General features: G+C 35.3%; 1 protein-coding gene across 9 annotated transcripts in view; it reads right to left on the reverse strand.

Moving 5' to 3' along the window:
• LOC106879036 (uncharacterized) overlaps nt 1-20,000 on the reverse strand; it is a 232,079-nt gene that overhangs the window by 152,855 nt on the left and 59,224 nt on the right. The window contains exon 1 of one of the 9 annotated variants that reach the window (XM_089352202.1): nt 12,410-12,426. The exons of the other annotated variants lie outside the window; for them this stretch is intronic. The gene's annotated coding sequence lies outside the window, so the exon portion shown is untranslated. Of the gene's footprint in view, nt 1-12,409; nt 12,427-20,000 lie in introns of those variants that run through there. 9 annotated transcript variants of the gene reach the window in all.

Raw genomic sequence — 20,000 nt, forward strand, 5'->3', positions numbered from 1 at the left:
ATATATATATATATATATATATATTATATATATATATATATATATATATATATATATATATATATATATATATATATATATATATATATATATATATAATATATATATATATATATATATATATAATATATATATATATATATATATATATATATATATATATATATATATATATATATATATATATATATATATATATATATATATATATATATATATATATATATATATATATATATATATATATATATATATATATATATATATATATATATATATATATATATATATATATATATATATATATATATATATATATATATATATATATATATATATATATATATATATATATATATATATATATATATATATATATATATATATATATATATATATATATATATATATATATATATATATATATATATATATATATATATATATATATATATACATAAACTAAATGTCTGTATGTATGAAGATGTGTGGCTTAGTGGCTAGAATATCTGCCTCGTGATCATAAGGTCATGAGTTCAATTCCTGGCAGTGCATTTTGTTCTTGTGCAAAACACTTTATTTCATGTTGCTCCCATCCATTTATGTGTCTGTGGAGTGCTCAGCCACTTGCACATTAATTTCACGAGCAGGCTGTTCTGTTAATTGGATCAACAGGAACTCTTGTCATTATAATATTATTATTATTATTATTATTTTTATGTTGTTGTTGTTGCTATTATTATTATTATTATTATTATTATTATTATTATTATTATTATTATCATTATTATTATTATTATTATTCATAGTAAAAATATTAATAATAATAGTGATTTTTAACATCAAATAATTGACTTCAGAGTAATAAATTCATTAAATTGTCTTTGAAAGCAGAGATACCTTCCTTTTCCCAGTTGATAATATAACATGTAAAAGACAGCAGGTATTATGAATACTTTCTTTGAAAGTGATGTTTCCATAGTGAAGGCTATTTATTCCTGATTTTTGGAATAATGTATTCTTATAAAAATGGGAGACACTGTCAAAATCGAAATTGAAAAAGTAATAAACAAAAATTGAAAAAGCTTTTGAATAATGAGACTGTTCTAAAAGCTGAACAAGACCAAAATTTCAAGAATTTCTCTCTCTCTTTCTCTCTCTCTCTCTCACGCTCTTTCTCTTTTTCTCTCACAAAAACACACATACACAAACACACGCATACACAAACACACAGACACACACACATGCACACACACGCACACACACACACACACACACCTATATAGCCAGGACAGACGAATACATACACAGACATATAATAACACGGGTATATGTACAGTACACAGAATTATGTACAAAAGTCACAAAACTGAACAGTGTATGAGTCATGATATACATGTGTACATGCACATGGAGGGGAAGATATCAGGTGTAGTGTTGGTGAATTTCAGGAATCGTGGAGGTTTTAAAGGATGCACTGTCTCAGCAGCTAACAACTGATGCAGGTAGTTTGTGCCATGCTTCAGCAACTCTGAGTGTGAAAAAAAAAATGTTTCCAAAAGTCATGAGAGCTGTGCTGTTTTTTGCAAACTTGTATGAAAACCTAGTTGGTCTCTGGTTGTCTCAACCTCTGTGTATGCCACAGGTGTTATAGCTGATTGTGCTGAAAAATGGGTTCAGTGCTGTGCAACACTACTACTCACCTTGTGCCTTGAGGTGCCACCAGGACACATCATCATGACTATCACTTTGGAGATATCATTATTTCATTCTCGTTCTCTCTTCTAAATGTGAGTAACCATGTAGCACTTATACAACATGAATGTATTCTACCCCAACCTCTTCTCTCATACCTTAATCCCCATCTGACATGTGGACACACCTGCCCCATTCCTTGGGTTTTGTAAGATATTGTGAGTTGCACAGCACAGCAACTTTAGGAGTACATACTACTGAGCATCCAGTATACATTGCAAAGTAGCTGGTGTTGGCAAGATATCCAGCCAAAGATACCATACCAGAGCAGCCACAGGAACCTGATGCAGTCCTTGGACCCATCAGATCCTTTCAAACCATTCAACCCATGCCAGCATGCAACATGTGCATTAAACGAGGGTGGTGATGCTGACAATGGTGATGATGATGATGATGATGATATGAATGATGGGTGTCCGCTTGTGATCGAGGAAGACCATCACTGACCATTGCCCATGCAAAATGCCAGCAACACCTGTGCATGAGGTTATTGCACTGGATTCCATGTCACCAGCTGCCCTCATGAGCAATCTTACAAGTGACGTGACAAATATATATACATATATATATATATATATATATATCAATTAGAAAATGGAGGATAATATGCTGAACCCAACTACTTGCAGACAGTGTATCCCGTTATACTATCCCTTAGTGGGTTGAATCCTCAACCCCTAACTCTCTCGCATTATATATATATATGTGTGTGTGTGCGTGTGTGCGTGTGAAGGTGCATGGCTCAGTGGTTAGAATGTTGAGCTTATGATCGCGAGGTTGTGAGTTCGAATCCCGGACCAGGCTGCATATTTTGTGTTCTTGAGCAAGACACTTTATCTCATGATGCTCCAGTTCACTCAGCTGTAGAAATGAGTTGCGACGTCACAGGTGCCAAGCTGTATCGGCCTTGGATAACACAGGTGGCGTGGAGAGGGGAGACCAGTATGCATGGGCGACTGCTGGTCTTCCATTAACAACCTTGCCTGGACTTGTGCCTTGGAGGGTAACTTTCTAGGTGCAATCCTATGGTCAGTCATGACCGAAGGGGGTCCATTTAGTATATATATATATATATATATATATATATATATATATATACACACACATACATTCATACACACGCACGCACATGTATGAATATACTCCATTGATGCTTTCTTTAACCAGTGTTTCCAGTGTAACATTGGTAGCTTCTTCTTTATCTCTTGATTTCCAAATGTTCTGAAAGCATCTGTAGTAGTCTCCTTGTATTGCTGATGAAATATACTGTTTTCTGGGTCGGAGTAAAATACTTTTCAGTTCTGCATGCATCCAACAAATCTGCTTACTGCATAATTAGTAAAGGCATCAATCATCAACATCATCATCATCAGTTAATGTCTATTGTCCATGCTGGCATGGGTTGGACAGTTTGATCAGAACTGGTAAGCTGAAGGGCTGCACCAGACTCCAAGTATAAAATAATTCCTTTTCATGACAATTGCTTTTTTGGGGAAAGAATTCTAGATGTTTTTATGCATAAGTTGATAGCCCTGACTCTTGCCCAAGTGACTACGCATAAAACATGCCTGGAGAATTTTCTTTTATTTCTTTTATTTTCTTTTATTTCTTTAATTTTCTTTTATTTCTCTCCAAGCAAAGATTAACAATATGTTTTCATGTCCATTTAAAGTTTTATACCGAAATGTTTAAAAACTTCAGTTTAACTACTCTTAGATTATCTTAAAAGTTTTCAAATACAGGCCATGAAGTGTATAAACATTCATTAATATATCTGCGCGTGAAGGTGGCGAGCTGGCAGAAACATTAACACTCTGGGTGAAATGCTTAGCGGTATTTCGTCTGTCTTTATGTTCTGAGTTCAAATTCTGCTGAGGTCGACTTTGCCTTTCATCCTTTTTGGGGTTGATAAATTAGGTATCAGTTGTGTACTGGGGTTGATCTAATCGACTGACCCCCTCACCCAATATATCTGTGTGTGAATGCGTGTGTGTGTGTGTGCGTGTGTGTGTGTGTGTATGTGTGTGCACATGTGTGTATGTGCACCTAGACAAATTCCTCTAAGGAATGAATACTTGATAAACCACCTTATTTGAACATACACACACACATACACACACACATAGACACACACACATATATATATATATATATATATATTCACATGCTCTTACACAAGCACACGCCCAGACACATAAAATACAGAAGAAGATAGAAAAAGTTATAATATCGCCCATGAGACTCAGTAAATATATGATTGTGCATTGTATTTGTGTGTGTGTGTGTGTGCACACGTGCGTGTGTGTGTGGGTGTGTGTGAATGTGTGTGTGTGTGGGTTTGTGAGTGTGTGTGTATAGGTGTGTGAGAGTGTGTGTGTGTATGTGTGCATGTGTGTGGGTGGGTGTGGGTGCATGTGAGTGTGTGCGTGTGGGTGTGTACATGTGTGCGTTTTCTTATACGTTAGCAGTTTGGCATATTCTTCTTGTTAGCAAAATCACGATAAAAGTGCAGTCGTGTATATTTTATTTGAATAAGTTCATAACAAAAACAAAATAAAAAATAACAACCCTGGCATTGTGCCAGAGACCTTTATATACATTTGTGTGTGTGTGTGTGTGTGTGAATGCATGAATGTGTGTGTTTGTATAGTGTGCATTATACATTTATACATGTGTGAGAAATGGCATCAGAGACTAAGGTCATCTTCAACTAAATATATATTTCCTCAAACTTCAAGCAATATAGGAGTTTATAACCAATCACAACATAAGTAATGTCAAAATTTGGGAGAAAGCCAGGAAAAAGAATCTTTTCATGACTCAAAAGATAACAATTTGTTGTTTGTCCAGTTTTTTTGTTTTTTTTTGTTTTTTGGTATTTTAGATAACTTTTGATGATTCAAAGCTGCGTTTTTGAAAAATTGCAGCCATCTTTTGTTTTTCATTTTTGTGCGCAGTATAATTTGATAAAATGTAACTGCAATAAAATAATCAAAAGTTTCATATATTTTAAATTTGATTGTATATTGATTAGCTTGAATTATTATGTAATCATTTTATTTTTTTTTTTGTATATAGGTGCAAGCATAACTGTATGGTTAAGAAGGTCACTCTTGACCATATGGTTTTGAATACAGTTCCACTACTTCGTATTTTAGGCAAATGTCTTCTACTATAGCCCTTGGCAGGGCCGGCTCAAGGTACTGGCAACTTGGGTTGTTGTCCAAGGCACTATGTGCTATTGGGTGTCAAGGAGGGCGTGACAAAGACAAGGAAATTTCCACAACTGTCAGCTTGTACATGCCAAAGTTCACCATCCTAGGGCTGGCCCTGGCCCTTGGTCAACTAAACCTGTGTGAATGACTTTGGCTGATGGAAGCTAAAAGACACTTACATGTATATACACATACACATGTGTATGCATGTGTGCAAATATGTATGTGTGCATCTTCTTGTTTTGTTATCCTGTGGTAGATATAAACCAGTGTCATTGTCATAGAAGCAGTTTCCTTTGTTTCCAATATTCAGTGGAAACACCACTGGTCATGGGGTAATATTTCCTTGCTTGAAAGCAAATGAGTGTTAGTGACAGGGAAGGAATCAGGCAGTAGAAAAATCTGCTTCAGTAAATTCCATTTGACCCATGAGGACATTAGATGATGATAATAATGATGATGATGATGATGATGATGATGATTGAATAGGATAAAGTATGCATGGTGACTGCTGGTCTTCCATAAACAACCTTGCCTAGACTTGTGCTTTGTGGGAGAGCTTCCTAGGTGCAATCCCATGGTCATAACATTACTGAAGTGAGGTCTTTACTTTTACCTTTATTTTGTGACATGCAATTTATATATAGGTACCAAATTTTATTGAATTTATAATAGTTATGTGATATATTCTAAATTTAATAATTCGGTACTTTAATTCACCTTAATGTTTCAATCATTGTAGATTTAAGATTATAAATTAAATGTTGATATTAAAAGAAGAAAAACAGAAAAAAAAAAGGCATGACTGTGTGATAAAGAAGGTTGTTTTGCAATCATGGGATTTGGGGTTTAGATGACCTCCCTTTCAAATACTATACAGACACAAACTGTGTGTTGATAGCCAGCTGGAAAAGATGTTTTCCTGGGGCTAAAACAACAGTAACACCGTCCTTTATAGGACTGCCACATTCTGTTGGCATATAAACATTACTATATATGTATATATATATATATATATATATATATATATATATATATATATATATATATGTATGTATGTATGTATAGATGGGTAGATGTGTATATATATATATATATATATATATATATATATATATATATAGAGAGAGAGAGAGAGAGAGAGAGAGATGGATGGATAGATGGATGGGTAGATGTTTATACATTTACACTCTCACACACATATATATAAATGTATACATTTATATACTGAGGGTGATAAATTGAATATTAATTTAATTAACATCAATTTAAAACCAGTGGCCTAGCATATAAAAAAATCTGAAAATTCAGAAAAATTGTATTACATGCATATAAGAAGGAATGACCACTAAGTGGACATCCGATATGCTAGAAAGAGATCATCCACGATCTAACCACAAAGAAAAGAATGTTCTTCAGAAAAAAATTCAGCCAACACCAGAACATAAGCGGGCAAGACTAATGAAAATATACAAAATAAAGAATTAATCGTATACCAGTTTCGCCATCAACTCTTTTACTTACGTAAAAACGTAATTTATATTTTCATTTGTCTTATGTTCTGGTGTTTGATGAATTCTTTCTAGAGAACATTATTTTCTTTGTGGTTAGATCATGGATGATCTCTTTCTAACATATCAAATGTCCACTTAAAGGTCATCCCTTCTTATATGCATATAAATGTATGCATGTTTATATACATGTGTGTGCATGATGTAGTGTGCTAGAGAGAAGACTGCACTGGTACAGCCATGTAATGCACGTCAGTGATGACAGTTGCAAAAAGAGGTGCTGATCCCTAATTGTAGAGGGAACATGTGGAAGGGGTAGACCCAGGAAGAAGTGGGAGGAAGTGGTGAGAAAGGTGTTGGGACTCACAGAGGGGATGACGGGACCGAGACTCCTAGTTGTTTGCTGTGCTTGAAAAGACATATCAAGCTAAGTAAAAGTATGGTTGTTCTCCAGCTGAGCATCTCTACTTTTGCAGTCTCATAGGTGCTGGTGCCACATAAAAAGCACCCATGCCAGTGCTGCATAAAAGCATCCCATACACTCTGTAAAGTGATTGGTATTAGGAAGGGCATCTAGCCATAAAGACCATGCCAAAACGGATATAGAGTCTGAACAGACTTTCAGCTGGTCAGCTCCTGTCAAACCATCCAACTCATGCCAACATGGAAAATGGACATTAAATGATGATGATGATGATGATGATGATGATATATATATATATATATATATATATATATATATATATATATATATATATATACATATACACACACGTATGTATATATACAAAGTATGGAGGTTTAGTTCAAAGGTGATCTAAACAATTAGGTACGCCAGGTAGGTCCTGTAATGGATTACTAGGACACCAAGGTTATTGCCGAGATGGTAGTTATGGAGCCATTGCAGATTTCTGATGCAGCAGATATATAATTGTTAAAGAGGACAACAAATGTTAAGGTAAGACAAACATCTCAAGTCATATACATTATTATTATTGGAAAAACTTCAAAGTCTTACGACTGTTTTTGGGATATTCTAGAGTATGGGATATTCCACCATCAGAGACAAGTAAGGAAAAATAGGGAAAATGAGAAGGGTGTATATAAATGAAATGACAACATAGAGGAAGGGAGTAAAGGAATAAGGAGATAAAGAGAGAAAAGAAAAAAAGAAGCATAAAAATTCGTAGTTCAACTTTCCGATGTTGTAGAAACAAGGACAGGTGCAATCTTGTGTAGATCCATGTGGGTTAAAATCCTGATATTGTAAACATCCATAGAAAAATGACGCAAACATATCAATGTTCAATAATAGAATGATAGCGGAGGTGGCTATTAAGTGGTAAAAGGAAAGAAAAGTAAACAAATAGAAAGTGTTGTATTGATGCCCCCAGGCGAAGAAGTAGGATCTCCCAAGACATATAAATAGAGGTAGTCTGGCCGTGGTAGGAGTGTTGAGTAGCAGTCGAGTGTTGAGTAGCAGTCGAGTGTTGAGTAGCAGTCGAGTAGCAGTTGTGTAGCGGTTGAGTAGAGATCATCCGAAGGTGCTAGATAGCAGTAGTTTGAGACATAACAGAAAGAGAGATAGATAGAGTGAGGTGGTGGTGGTTAAAGATTGGCTTTAGGATAAAGTAAGATATATAAGCATAGAGTGTCAAAGAATATTGTGTATAAGGGTAGCTGAGAAGATAAGAGAGACGATGAGGAGGTAGAGGAAGATAGTGTAAAAAAATAAACGAAATAGAGCAAAATGAAATTAATTTAAAGAGACTAGTAGGTATCGGTGGTAGTCTCCTTATCAATAGGGGTTAGGGAGGAAATCTAGTAGTAAATGCTTGTGTCCATTCTGGCTAAGGTCAGTGGCTGTAGAGGTATTTTTTGTTATTTTTAGCAATGGGGTTATGGGTGTATGTTAAATTATTTAGGAGTGGGAGTCAGAATTAGATATTATGGGATTTATTGGGTTAAGGTTTAAAAATAAATTAAGGATTAATTAAAGAATTAATATTTATCTCATAAAGTGATGAGGTAAGGTAGATAGAAGAGATGAGATAGATATAAGAGATAAAGAGATATAGGAGAGATAGAAGAGATATAGAGGAGTATGTGTCAATGATCATAGGGGTTTGTATGTGGGTACTGTTCGTCGGGGTGGTGAACATACATTTAGATTTATGAAAGAATTTAAAAGTGTGGAAGAATTTGTGCATACATGTAGTGAAGGCTTCATTGTGTTTATCAAACAATTTTGGTGAGTTATGGATTAAAATTTTGAGGGCTTCTTTTAAGCAGAGTCCACAAATGGAGTGCTGGCTCTGATATAGGATACCTGAGTCTATTATAGCCCAAGAAAATTTATATTGTATTTTTCTATTAATTAGATGTTGTATGTGGCTGGCCAGTGATGTGGAATTGCTATTCTCTTTATGTTTAAATGTGCATAATATCTTTGTTTAAAATTGTGGTAGATTCAATGTGGTAGCTATAGGAGTTATTTACAACATTGTGAATGGGGCATTCGTATATGACGTTGAATCTTCTAAAATGACATTGCAGTGGGCAGTCTGTCTTGGATCTGAAGTTGCAGTTATCAATTCTATGATGGTTAAATATATATACACACATACACTCGTAGGTATATATCTATATATCACACATATGTATGTATGTATCTATCTATATATATCATCATCATCATCATCATTTAACGTCCGTTGTCTATGCTGGCATGGGTTGGACAGTCTGACCGGGTCTAGCAAGCTGGGAGGCTGCACCAGACTCCAATCTGATTTGGTATGGTTTCTGCAGCCTGGTGCCCTTCGTAACACCAACCACTCCAAGAGTGTAATGGGTACTTTTACATGCCACCAGTATTGGCACCATTTGCATGACACTGGTATCTGCCATGATTGTGATTTTGCTCGGCTTGATGGGTCCTCTTCTCAAGCATGACATAATGCCAAAGGTCTTGTTCATTGCCTCCATGAAGCCCAACACTTGAAAGGAGCTCAGTCACTTTGCTTCTGTGAGGCCCATCACTCAAAAGGTACGTTTTATGTGCCACAGGCATGGGTGCTAGTTACATGACACTACAATTTCACTTGGCTTGACAGGTCTTCTGAAGCACAGCATATTGCCAAAGGTCTCAGTTACTAGTCATTGCCTCTGTAAGGTCCATAGTTCAAAGATTATGCTTCACCACCTCGTCCCATGTCTTCCTGGGTCTACCTCTACCATAAGTTCCCTCCACAGTTAGAGATCAGCACTTCTTTACACAGCTAAGCTCATCCATATGCATCACATGACCATACCAGTGCAATTGTTGCTCTTGCACACCACATCTGATGCCTCTTATCCTAATTTTTCTCTCAAGATGCATACACTCTGTTAAACATTCACACAGACATTGTACATCCACTGTAGCATACAGGCTCAATTTCTTTTAAGACTATGCATGTCCTCTGCTGTCACAGCCTGTGTTTCACTGCCATGTAGCATGACTGTCTGCACACAGGCATCATACAGTCTGCCTCTCACTCTAAGGGAGAGACCCTTTGTTGCTGGTAGAGGTAGGAGCTCTTTGAACTTTGCTCAGCTTAATCTTATTCTCACAGCTATGCTCTCAGAGTGTCCACCTCCACTACTAACTCAGTCACCTAAGTAATGGAAGCTATCTACTACCTCTAGCTCACCTCACTGGCAGTTGATGGAATCTATTTTCTGTACATTTTCGGTGTTTATTGTACCTGTGCATCTTCCACATACAAAAGCTATTTTCATTAACTTTCCTCTGTTAGCTTTCCTCTGCACCTTTTATGTGTCCAAAGCTTACATTGAGTGCATCTTATGGAGTTTCTATCTACACCTTTTCTACAGATTGAGCAGGGCCATCTACCTGGGATTTGTGATTTGTCTGCCTTCCTACTTACTAAGACTTTGGTTTTAGCTCGGTTAACTCTGAGGCTTTTTGATTCTAGACCTTGCTTCCATACCTGGAACTTCTTGTCTTTGACTCTGGGCTATAGTCACACAATGGGACTGAACTCAAAACCATGTGGTTGCAAATGTGTTTATTAACCACACAGCCATGCCTATGCTTATGTTAAAAATATTTGGAAACAACATGAAAGAAAGAATGCTGATGTTCTGGAGAAAATACTTGACAGAATACCAGCTTCGATAAATGAAATTAAGAAGTTAAAAGAACCAATAAAGATGGAATAAACTGAGGGTGAAGAAACTAAATATCTAGTTTATTATCTTATTAACAATTGGATTTTTTATGGCAATAAATTTTACTATTCTCTATGAATATACACTCTATTCCAGAACAAGAAATAATATTATCAACTTAAAATACTTTAGAATTGAAGAAATGCTAGACTTTTGATATGCATCCAAGATAGATATCCAATGAGTAGTTTATTCCTAGCAGACATGGAGTTTCTAACTTGTGTATAAGTACACGGAAGTAATTCCTGATGGAATCAGAAGCAGATGTTATGGATAAGCAGAGATAATAATTGTAGAAGGTAGCCAAGTGTATGTGTTTATATATATATATATATATATATATATATATATATATATATATATATGCATGTGTGTGTATATGAAGAATTAATTGTTTATTTCAAGGAGTTAAAAGGAGTTATAGTGTAGACAAATAGAGAGAGAAACAGAGAAGAGGAGAAGAAAGAGAGGAAGCGAGAGAAGAAGAGAGAAAGAGTGGAAGGGAGGGAGAGAGAGAGGGAGCAAGTGTGTGAGAGAGAGAAATAGAAAGGGGAAGAGAAGGTGAGACAGGAGAAGTGGGCACTTTCTATTTCAAGAAATTTGCTGGCATCGCTTTCAGCAATTCAGCCAATTCTTATTTTTTTAAAAATCTTTATTATTTTTCTTTTTTTATATATGAAGAACTCTACACACTTGATACACCTATGCTTATGAACATATCATAACATATTTTTCTATTCACTTCTATTCACTTAATCATGTATAAATTTCTGCACTAAAAACCATTAAGAGTATATAAATGGTCAGTTAAATGAGTTAAAATTATTTTATGTTATTAATATTTTCCAGTTTCTTTAGCATGCCAAGCAAAATGCTAAGCAGTATTTTGTCTGTCTTTCTGTTCTGAATTCAAATTCTGCTGAGGTTGACTTTGTCTTTCAGCCTTCTGGTTTCAATAAAATAAGTACCAGTTTAACATTGGGGGCCCAATGTAATTTACTTAAACTCTTCCCTGAAATTGCAGGCATTGTGCCAAAATTTGAAAGCAATATTTTTCAATTTCTTGAAAAATAATCGGTGAGCTGGTTGAATCGTTAGTGAGTCAGACAACATGCTTAGTGGAATTTCTTCTGCTCTGGGTTCAAATTCTGCTGAAATCGACTTTGCCTTTCATCTATTTTGGTGTTGATAAAATAAGTACCAAATGAACACTGGAGTCAATGCAATCATCTTACCCACTCCGTCAAAATTGCTTGTCTTGTGCCAAAATTTGATACCGATATTTTTCAATTTCTTGTGACAATGATGGTACAGAGGCTAGACCAGTGGTTTTCAACCAGGGTTCATATAACCCCTGAGGGTCCATATAAGATTTTTGGGGGTCCACACAACAAAGTAGTAATTTTGGGATCTACAATAGTATTTCAAGGGGCCGTGAAAAAATGTTGCTTTAGATGTATGTATTGGTATGTATTGTAAGAAACAGCTTGGTTTCTTTCTCTAACATTTTACATAGCTCAATCTACATAAATTAATGTGTGACAAACAAAATAGGAATTTTGAAAGAAGTTCCTATAAAACTAGTTTATAAATATCGAATGGTTAAGGGGATCCACCAGAACAGAATAATAATCAAAGGGTTCCATTGGTAAAAAATGGTTGAGAACCCCTGGACTGGATAATAGAATTAGATACCTTATATTATCCTCTATGATATTTCCTATTTCTGATTCCAAACCCCATTGATATTGACTTTGTTTCATTCTTCCAGGGCTCATAAAATAAAATGGAATTTGATCATTGGTTATACTCATGAAAATCAAACAGAAAATCAACATTCTAAAAAAAATATATTTTTTGGGTTTGTTAAGAAATCATGGAAATTATGTTGTTATTGTTGTTTAATGGATTAAACATCTTTTGATAGTCAGTCATACTTCTATGACAGTCAGGTGTTATTTGAGAGCGAATTCATTCCGTTACTAATTACAAAGGCTTAAACAAACCAACACCGAATGTCAAACAGTGGTGAGGAACAAACACAATACAAAGACTCACACATAGATATGTATATGCACAGATGCACACACACACATGTATATACTTATAAGACAGGCTTCTTTCAGTTTCCATCCATCACATCCACTCACAAAGCTTTGGTTGGCCTGGAGCTATAGTAGAAGATACTTGCCGGAGGTGCCACAAAATGAAACTGAACCCAAAACCTCATGGTCAGGAAGCAAACTTCTTACCTACATAACACACCTGCATCTGTGGAGTATCTCTCCATTAAAAAAAAACCAACTTTATGGTGCTTCCTCTGTATGTAAGGTAATACTCTAAAGAAAAATTTGGAAAGTAATCTAGAAGTTGTTTAAGGAGTTGTTGAGTTTGTTTCTGTAAAATAGTCTTTGTCAAATATTTTTTAATTAGCTTAGGATACAAGCATAACCAATCAGCCCTTCAAACCACTTCTTCGAACAGGATTGCAATCTTGAGTCTTTGGTGTCAATTGTGTCATAAGATATACTCCTGAAAGATGAGGCTATATTTTAAAGATGAAAGAAATTTATCTTTTTTAAAGTGATTTTGCTGCCATCTTTCATTCCCTATGTGGCTCAGACTATACAGGCTTGAGTAAAAACAAAAAGATTAAAGTTACCTTCTCAAGTCATGCCAACTCATAAGGGCCAGTTTCATGGGATATAAATGACCTACCTGGATGGGACACCAGTCTGTTGCAGATTGCTAATTTTTGCCAGCTGAGTGGACTGGAGCAGCGTGAAAATGAAGTGTTTTGTTCAGGAACACAATGTGCTGCCCAGTCCAGGAATCGAAACTACAATTTCATGATCATGAGTCCAACACCCTAACCACTAAGTCATGCACCTCCACATACAGGTTTGAGTAGCAAGTACAATGTGTTTATATGAGTCAGATCCTGGTTGCAAGAATGAAGTGTTTCTAATTTAACATGAATATCAAGATACAGAAATAGGTAGCCAAGCGTTTTGTGTAGTGCCATTAACAATCCTTATCAAAAGCAATATGACTGTGTGACAAGGCTTGGCCTTCATATAACAGATATTTTAAGGGCACACGGTTGGGTATTTAAGACATTTATAGCCTGCACCCATATATATATATGGGTGCAGGCATTGTCATGTGGTTCTGTCTTCAACTGCACCCTATCTTCTCTCATAGTTTTGAATCAACCAAACCTTGTGAGTGAAATTTGATACACAAAAACTGTGAGAAGAATATCATGTGTGTGTGTGCCTACACACACACACACACCATCCAACCCATGCCACCATGGAACATGGATGTTAAATAATAATGATGATGATATATAGGTATATGAACAGAGTAACTCAGAAGTCACTTCAGCATTTGAATGACTTATAACATTTTTTTAATTTTCTTACAGTTTTGAATTTAATTTACTTTTTGCTATTTCATTACGAGTATCTTTTGATGTTATGTGTGTGTGCGTGTGTGTGTGTATGTGTGTGTGATGAGTGCCTCATTTTGTCAGATGATAGTCATCTCACACTCAGCCTGACTTCTGATTTATTTTCATTCTTGTATGTGCACAAATATGCTGCACACACCACAACACATCCATTGAAATAAGACTTAATAAAATACAAAGTGAATCAAGAAATGCAATGATAATGAGAATTTGTATGTCATTAGATTTAAATGACAAAAGCCTGTACAGAATTTCTGCCACTCTCTCAGTCACCATAATGGGTTCCAGTGACAAGTATTGCAAGATGACTGATGACTACTATTTTGACTGCAAGTTTTGTGTTAGAGTATCTTTCTCCTAGAAGAGCTGCTTTCCCCTGCCTTTGTCAAAAACAACAGGATCATCTCTAGCCCTGGGAAATCTGTTCAGCCCTTTAGCATTTAAACCAGCCATAACTGGCCCAAATATTGTTTCACGTTTAAAATGGCCAAATCTGGCCCCTCACACCTACCCTACATTGTCATTCTAAAAATAAACAATCACATCTTGAAGTTACAAGATAATGCATGATTAATTTAAAACAACATGAATGAATAAGAATTACATTTAGCATATATATCATTATCACCATTTAACATCCGTTTTCTGTGCAGGCATGTGTTGGATGGTTTGACAGGATCCAATGAGCTACAGAACTTCACAACATAGAAAATACGTTTCATGAATACAAATATTAATAATCAATATAATGAATTCATAATGTAATAATAACAGTTCTTTCAACAAGTGGCACAAGGGCTGAAACTTCATGAAGTGGGGGGTTAGTCAGTTACATTGACCCTAGTATTTCACCAGTACTTATTTTATTTGACCCCTAAAGGATGAAAGGCGAAACTGATCTCAGAATGTAAAAACAAATGAAATGCTGCTAAGCATTTTGTCTGGCATGCTAATGATTCTGCCAGCTTGCTGCCTTATAATAATAATAATAATAATAATAATAATAATAATAATAATAATAATAATAATAATAATCATAATAATCATGGTTTCAAATTTTAGCACAAAGCTGGCAATTTCAGGAGAAAGAGTAAGTCAGTCACTCTGACCCCAGTACTCAACCGGTACTTACTTTATTGACCCTAAAAGGATACAAGGCAAAGTCAACCTTGGCAGAATTTGAACTCAGAATGTAAAAACAGAAGAAATGTAGCTAAAGCATGCTAGCGATTCTGTCAGTTCACAATAATAAAGGTTTCAAATTTTGGCACAAGACCAGCAATTTCGGGGGTGGGATAAGTTGATTACATCAACCCCAGTAGTCAACTGGTACTTATTTCATCGACCCCCAAAGGATGAAAGACAAAGTTGACAATAATAATAATGATAATAAGGCAAATGACTGAAGGATATTGAAATAGAATGCCTGGTAGAGCTCCTACAAAAAGTTTGTCTCTTAGGAACAGCAAGGATTATCAGGAGGGTTCTAAGCACTTGAAAGACTGCTGAAAACTTGTGGATACCTAAGGTTACAGTTAGTAATCGGGTACCCACATAAATCCTACCAGGAATAAGACCAAACCTGAGCCAAACCAAAATAATTACAATTAGTAAGTGAAGTTTCTTGCTAATCGACCCATCATGCCCATTTGATTCCAGGATCATAAAGAAAGAAGACGAAATACAAAATAAATGCAATCCCTTAAAATTTAAAATAGGAAGAATTTGGAGTATGAAAACTGTAAAGGTTGTGCCTATAATAATTGGTGCATTGGGAATAGTAAGCAAAGATATACACAAATGGCTGAAGGAGATTGGAATGGAATGTTGTGTAGAGCTCCTACAGAAAGTTTGTCTCTTTGGAACAGCAAGGATTATCAGGAGGGTTCTAAGCACTTGAAAGACTACTGGAAACTTGTGGATACCCAAGGTTACAGGTAATAACCTGCTACCCACATAAATCCAACCAGGAATAAGACTGAACCTAAGTCAAACCAAAATAAAAATAAGAAGAATGAGAAGGAGATCAGTGACAATGGTGAAACCCTCCAATTATACAATATGAAGACTAATAAAGAAAAGATAATCAACTGGAAAGAGGTCCTATATGGAGAGTCTTTCCAGCAAAACATTGGAGGAAGTTGATGAAGAATTTTGGAGATGGTTAAGACATTGTTTTTTTAAAGAAAGAGACAAAAGGACTGATTCTTGATGTTCAAGAACAAACTTTATGAACCAACTCAATTGAGTGTAGCATTGATAAGACAGTAATAACACCTTTGTGTAGACAACATGAAAAATCACCTGAGACAGTTAGACATAATTAGTGGATGCTCAAAACTGGCTCAAAAGGAGTACGAAAAGTGGCAGTGCAAATACACTGGGAATTGTGCAAGTATGGGTTAGAATGTTCCAACAAGTGGTATGTGTACCAACCTTTGCCAGTAGCAGAGAATTATCAGTTGGAACTCACATAGGATATGCCAATCTACACAGATAAGAGGCTGCAACATAACCAACCAGATATCACTCTTCTTTGGAAGGAGTCCAAAGAATGGACCTTCATCAATATAGCTATACCTGCAAACCAGAATACTGTGAAGACTGAGGAGGGGAAAGTCAGGAAGTACACAAGACCTAGTATTGAAGTGGAATGCATCCATAAAGCTTCAAAAGTGAGTGTGGTACCTATTGTAATTGGTGCACTTGGGACCATCTCAAAGAAAGCAATATTCTGGCATCAAAAGCTGCAAATACCAAACTTCATAGGACGTACTCTGTTGGCAGCAATACTTGGAGCAGTTCAGGTGTTGCATCTTTAAGCTGCGGGATGGAGCTGAGATGTGACATAGATAACCCAGGAGAAGTTAGGATAAAGAAAATGATTATATTAATAATAATGGTTTCAAATTTTGGCATAGGGCCAACAGTTTATGTGGGGAGAAGAATGTCGATTACATTGACCTCAGTATTTGAGTAGTATTCATTTTTATTGATTCCAAATGGATGAAAGACAAAGCTGACCTCAGCAAAGATTGAACCCAGAACATAAAGACAGATGAAATGCCACTAAGTATTTTGGCTGGTGGGCTAACAGGCCTGCCAGCTCATCACCTTAATAATAATAATAATAATAATAATAATAATAATAATAATAATAATAATAATAATAATAATAATATTCCTTTTTATTATAGGTACAAAAGGCTCTGAAGTTTTAGGGGAGGGGACTAGTCAATTACATCAACCCCAGAAGGTACTGGTACTTAATTTATCAACCCCAAAAGGATGAAAGGCAAAGTTGACTTTAGCAGAATTTGAACTCAGAATGTAGCGACGGGCGAAATACCGCTAAGCATTTCGTCCAGCATGCTAAAGATTCTGCCAAATAATAATAATAATAATAATAATAATTATAATAATAATAATAATAATAATAATTTTATACACACACACACACATACACATAGATGTATGTATGTATACAATTTTCTAAATACCTATCTGCATTTCTTCAGACAATGTCTCAGACATTGACTGAAAAATTGCACATGGGTACATATATATGTTTTTGTGTGTGTGTCTTTGTGTCTGCATTTGTGCACCACTGTTCGACAGCTTTCGTTCATGCCCCTGCAATTTAGCAGTTCCGCAAATGAGACTGATAGAATGACTATCAAACTTAAAAACAAATACTAGTTACTTTTACTTTACTTTACTTTACTTACTTGTTTCAGTCATTTGACTGCGACCATGCAAATTGACCCCAGGGCTTATTCTTTGTAAGCCTAGTACTTATTCTATCAGTCTCTTTTTGCCAAACCGCTAAGTTACGGGGACGTAAACACACCAGCATCGGTTGTCAAGCGATATTGGGGGGACAAACACAGACTAAAAATGTACCTTAATCCCCTGAGATTGCAGATACTATTTCTGAATCTCTTTGATTCTTTAAATGTGCTAGCCTCCTGGTAATTAATCGATATTAATTAATATATGATTAATTACCATCTTTTATAATAATTATATATATATATATATATATATATATATATATATATATATATACATATATACGACGGGCTTCTTTCAGTTTCCGTCTACCAAATCCACTCACAAGGCTTTGGTTGGCCCGAGGCTATAGTAGAAGACACTTGCCCAAGGTGCCATGCAGTGGGACTGAACCCGGAACCATGTGGTTGGTAAGCAAGCTACTTACCACACAGCCACTCCTGTTGATTTTGACTAATTAAATCCTTCAGAGCAGTGCCTTAACACAGCTACAGTTCGACGACTGATACAAGTAACAGTATGAATGAATAAGAGAATATTTATACATCATCATCGTTGCTACCATCATTTCACATCTGATTTTTCCATACTGGCATGATGGACAAGTCTACTAACTTTGATTTCCTTTATCATGGACTTTTGTCATCTGGCACATATAACAGAAAAAATTTAGTCAACCTTGTGGAATTTAGAAACTGCTTTGCAGCTTGGATTGAGTGCATTTCAAAACACAACCTGCACTAAAGAGGTTATCATTATAAAACTTGAAGAGACCCTCTCTATTGTTCATTATCACTGTTCTATTGTTCATTGGTCCTAGGTAAATTGTCATAGATTGGAAAAAAAAACTCCTTCTTTCCATTGTGTCTGCTAATTTGTTCCTTTCTGTTTTTCATGGCTGCATGCACTTCCTATAACAGATCATTTTACACTGTGAAGAGGGTGTATTATTAAGTAAACTGTCAGCAACTGGATTAAAGTGATCCTTCTGTTTTGTATTAGACTTTTGTATTACTACTCATAAGTTAGGCAGGGTGTCCAACATTTTATGATGGTTACCATCATTTTAACTGTGATCTCATGTATCTCCATGTTGTACAGAGGAGTTTAACTACCAAAAGGTTCATAGCAGCTGCTTAAGACCATTGGGTATAAAAGTTGTCTATTCTGTAGGGAAGTGGGGGTAACAAGTTTTAAATGGGGTAATAGAAAGTGAAGCTGTCTCCATGGTGCTTAACCTGATAGTCTAAAAGTTTGAATATACTTGTGGGGATGGAGATGGCAGGGTATGGATACTCAACCTTGCAACATAACTTTTGTTAGGCATTCATACATACACACATACACACATATATACATACGTACATACATACATACATACATACATACATACATACATACATACATGCATACATACATACATACATATATGCATACATACACACACACACTCACACATACATATATATATATATATATATATAGATAGATAGATAGATAGATAGATACATACATACATACATACACACACACACATACACACATGTATACATAAGAAAAAAGATGACAAAGGTAAAAACAACTGTCTTATGAATTTCATTGGCTTATATATGTATATATATGAATGTGAGTGTATGTATATGCATATACTGTATATGAGTGTGTGGTACACACACACACACACACACACACACACACACACACACACGCACATGTATATAATGAAGGTCTTATGGAATAGAAATGAATGTGAAGAAAATGAAAATCAATGGTAATCAGCAAGATACAACTGTCACCAACTTGAAAGAGACCAACAATAATATACCCGAGATAAACATAATAAGAAAATGGGGAAATGTGAAACAGAAAAAAAAGATGTGAGATACTGAGAAAGGCAGTAGAATAAAAATATCAAAATACTAACATCAACAAACATTAATATAGCAACCATGTATAGATTTATTTAAGGAGTTACGTATGGCCCCCTCTTAGTGTATGCAGCTGAAACATGGAATGGAT

The sequence above is a fragment of the Octopus bimaculoides genome, chromosome 1 (genome assembly GCF_046866305.1).
Source record: "Octopus bimaculoides isolate indiv1 chromosome 1, ASM4686630v1, whole genome shotgun sequence".
In the NCBI taxonomy this organism is placed as follows: domain Eukaryota; kingdom Metazoa; phylum Mollusca; class Cephalopoda; order Octopoda; family Octopodidae; genus Octopus; species Octopus bimaculoides.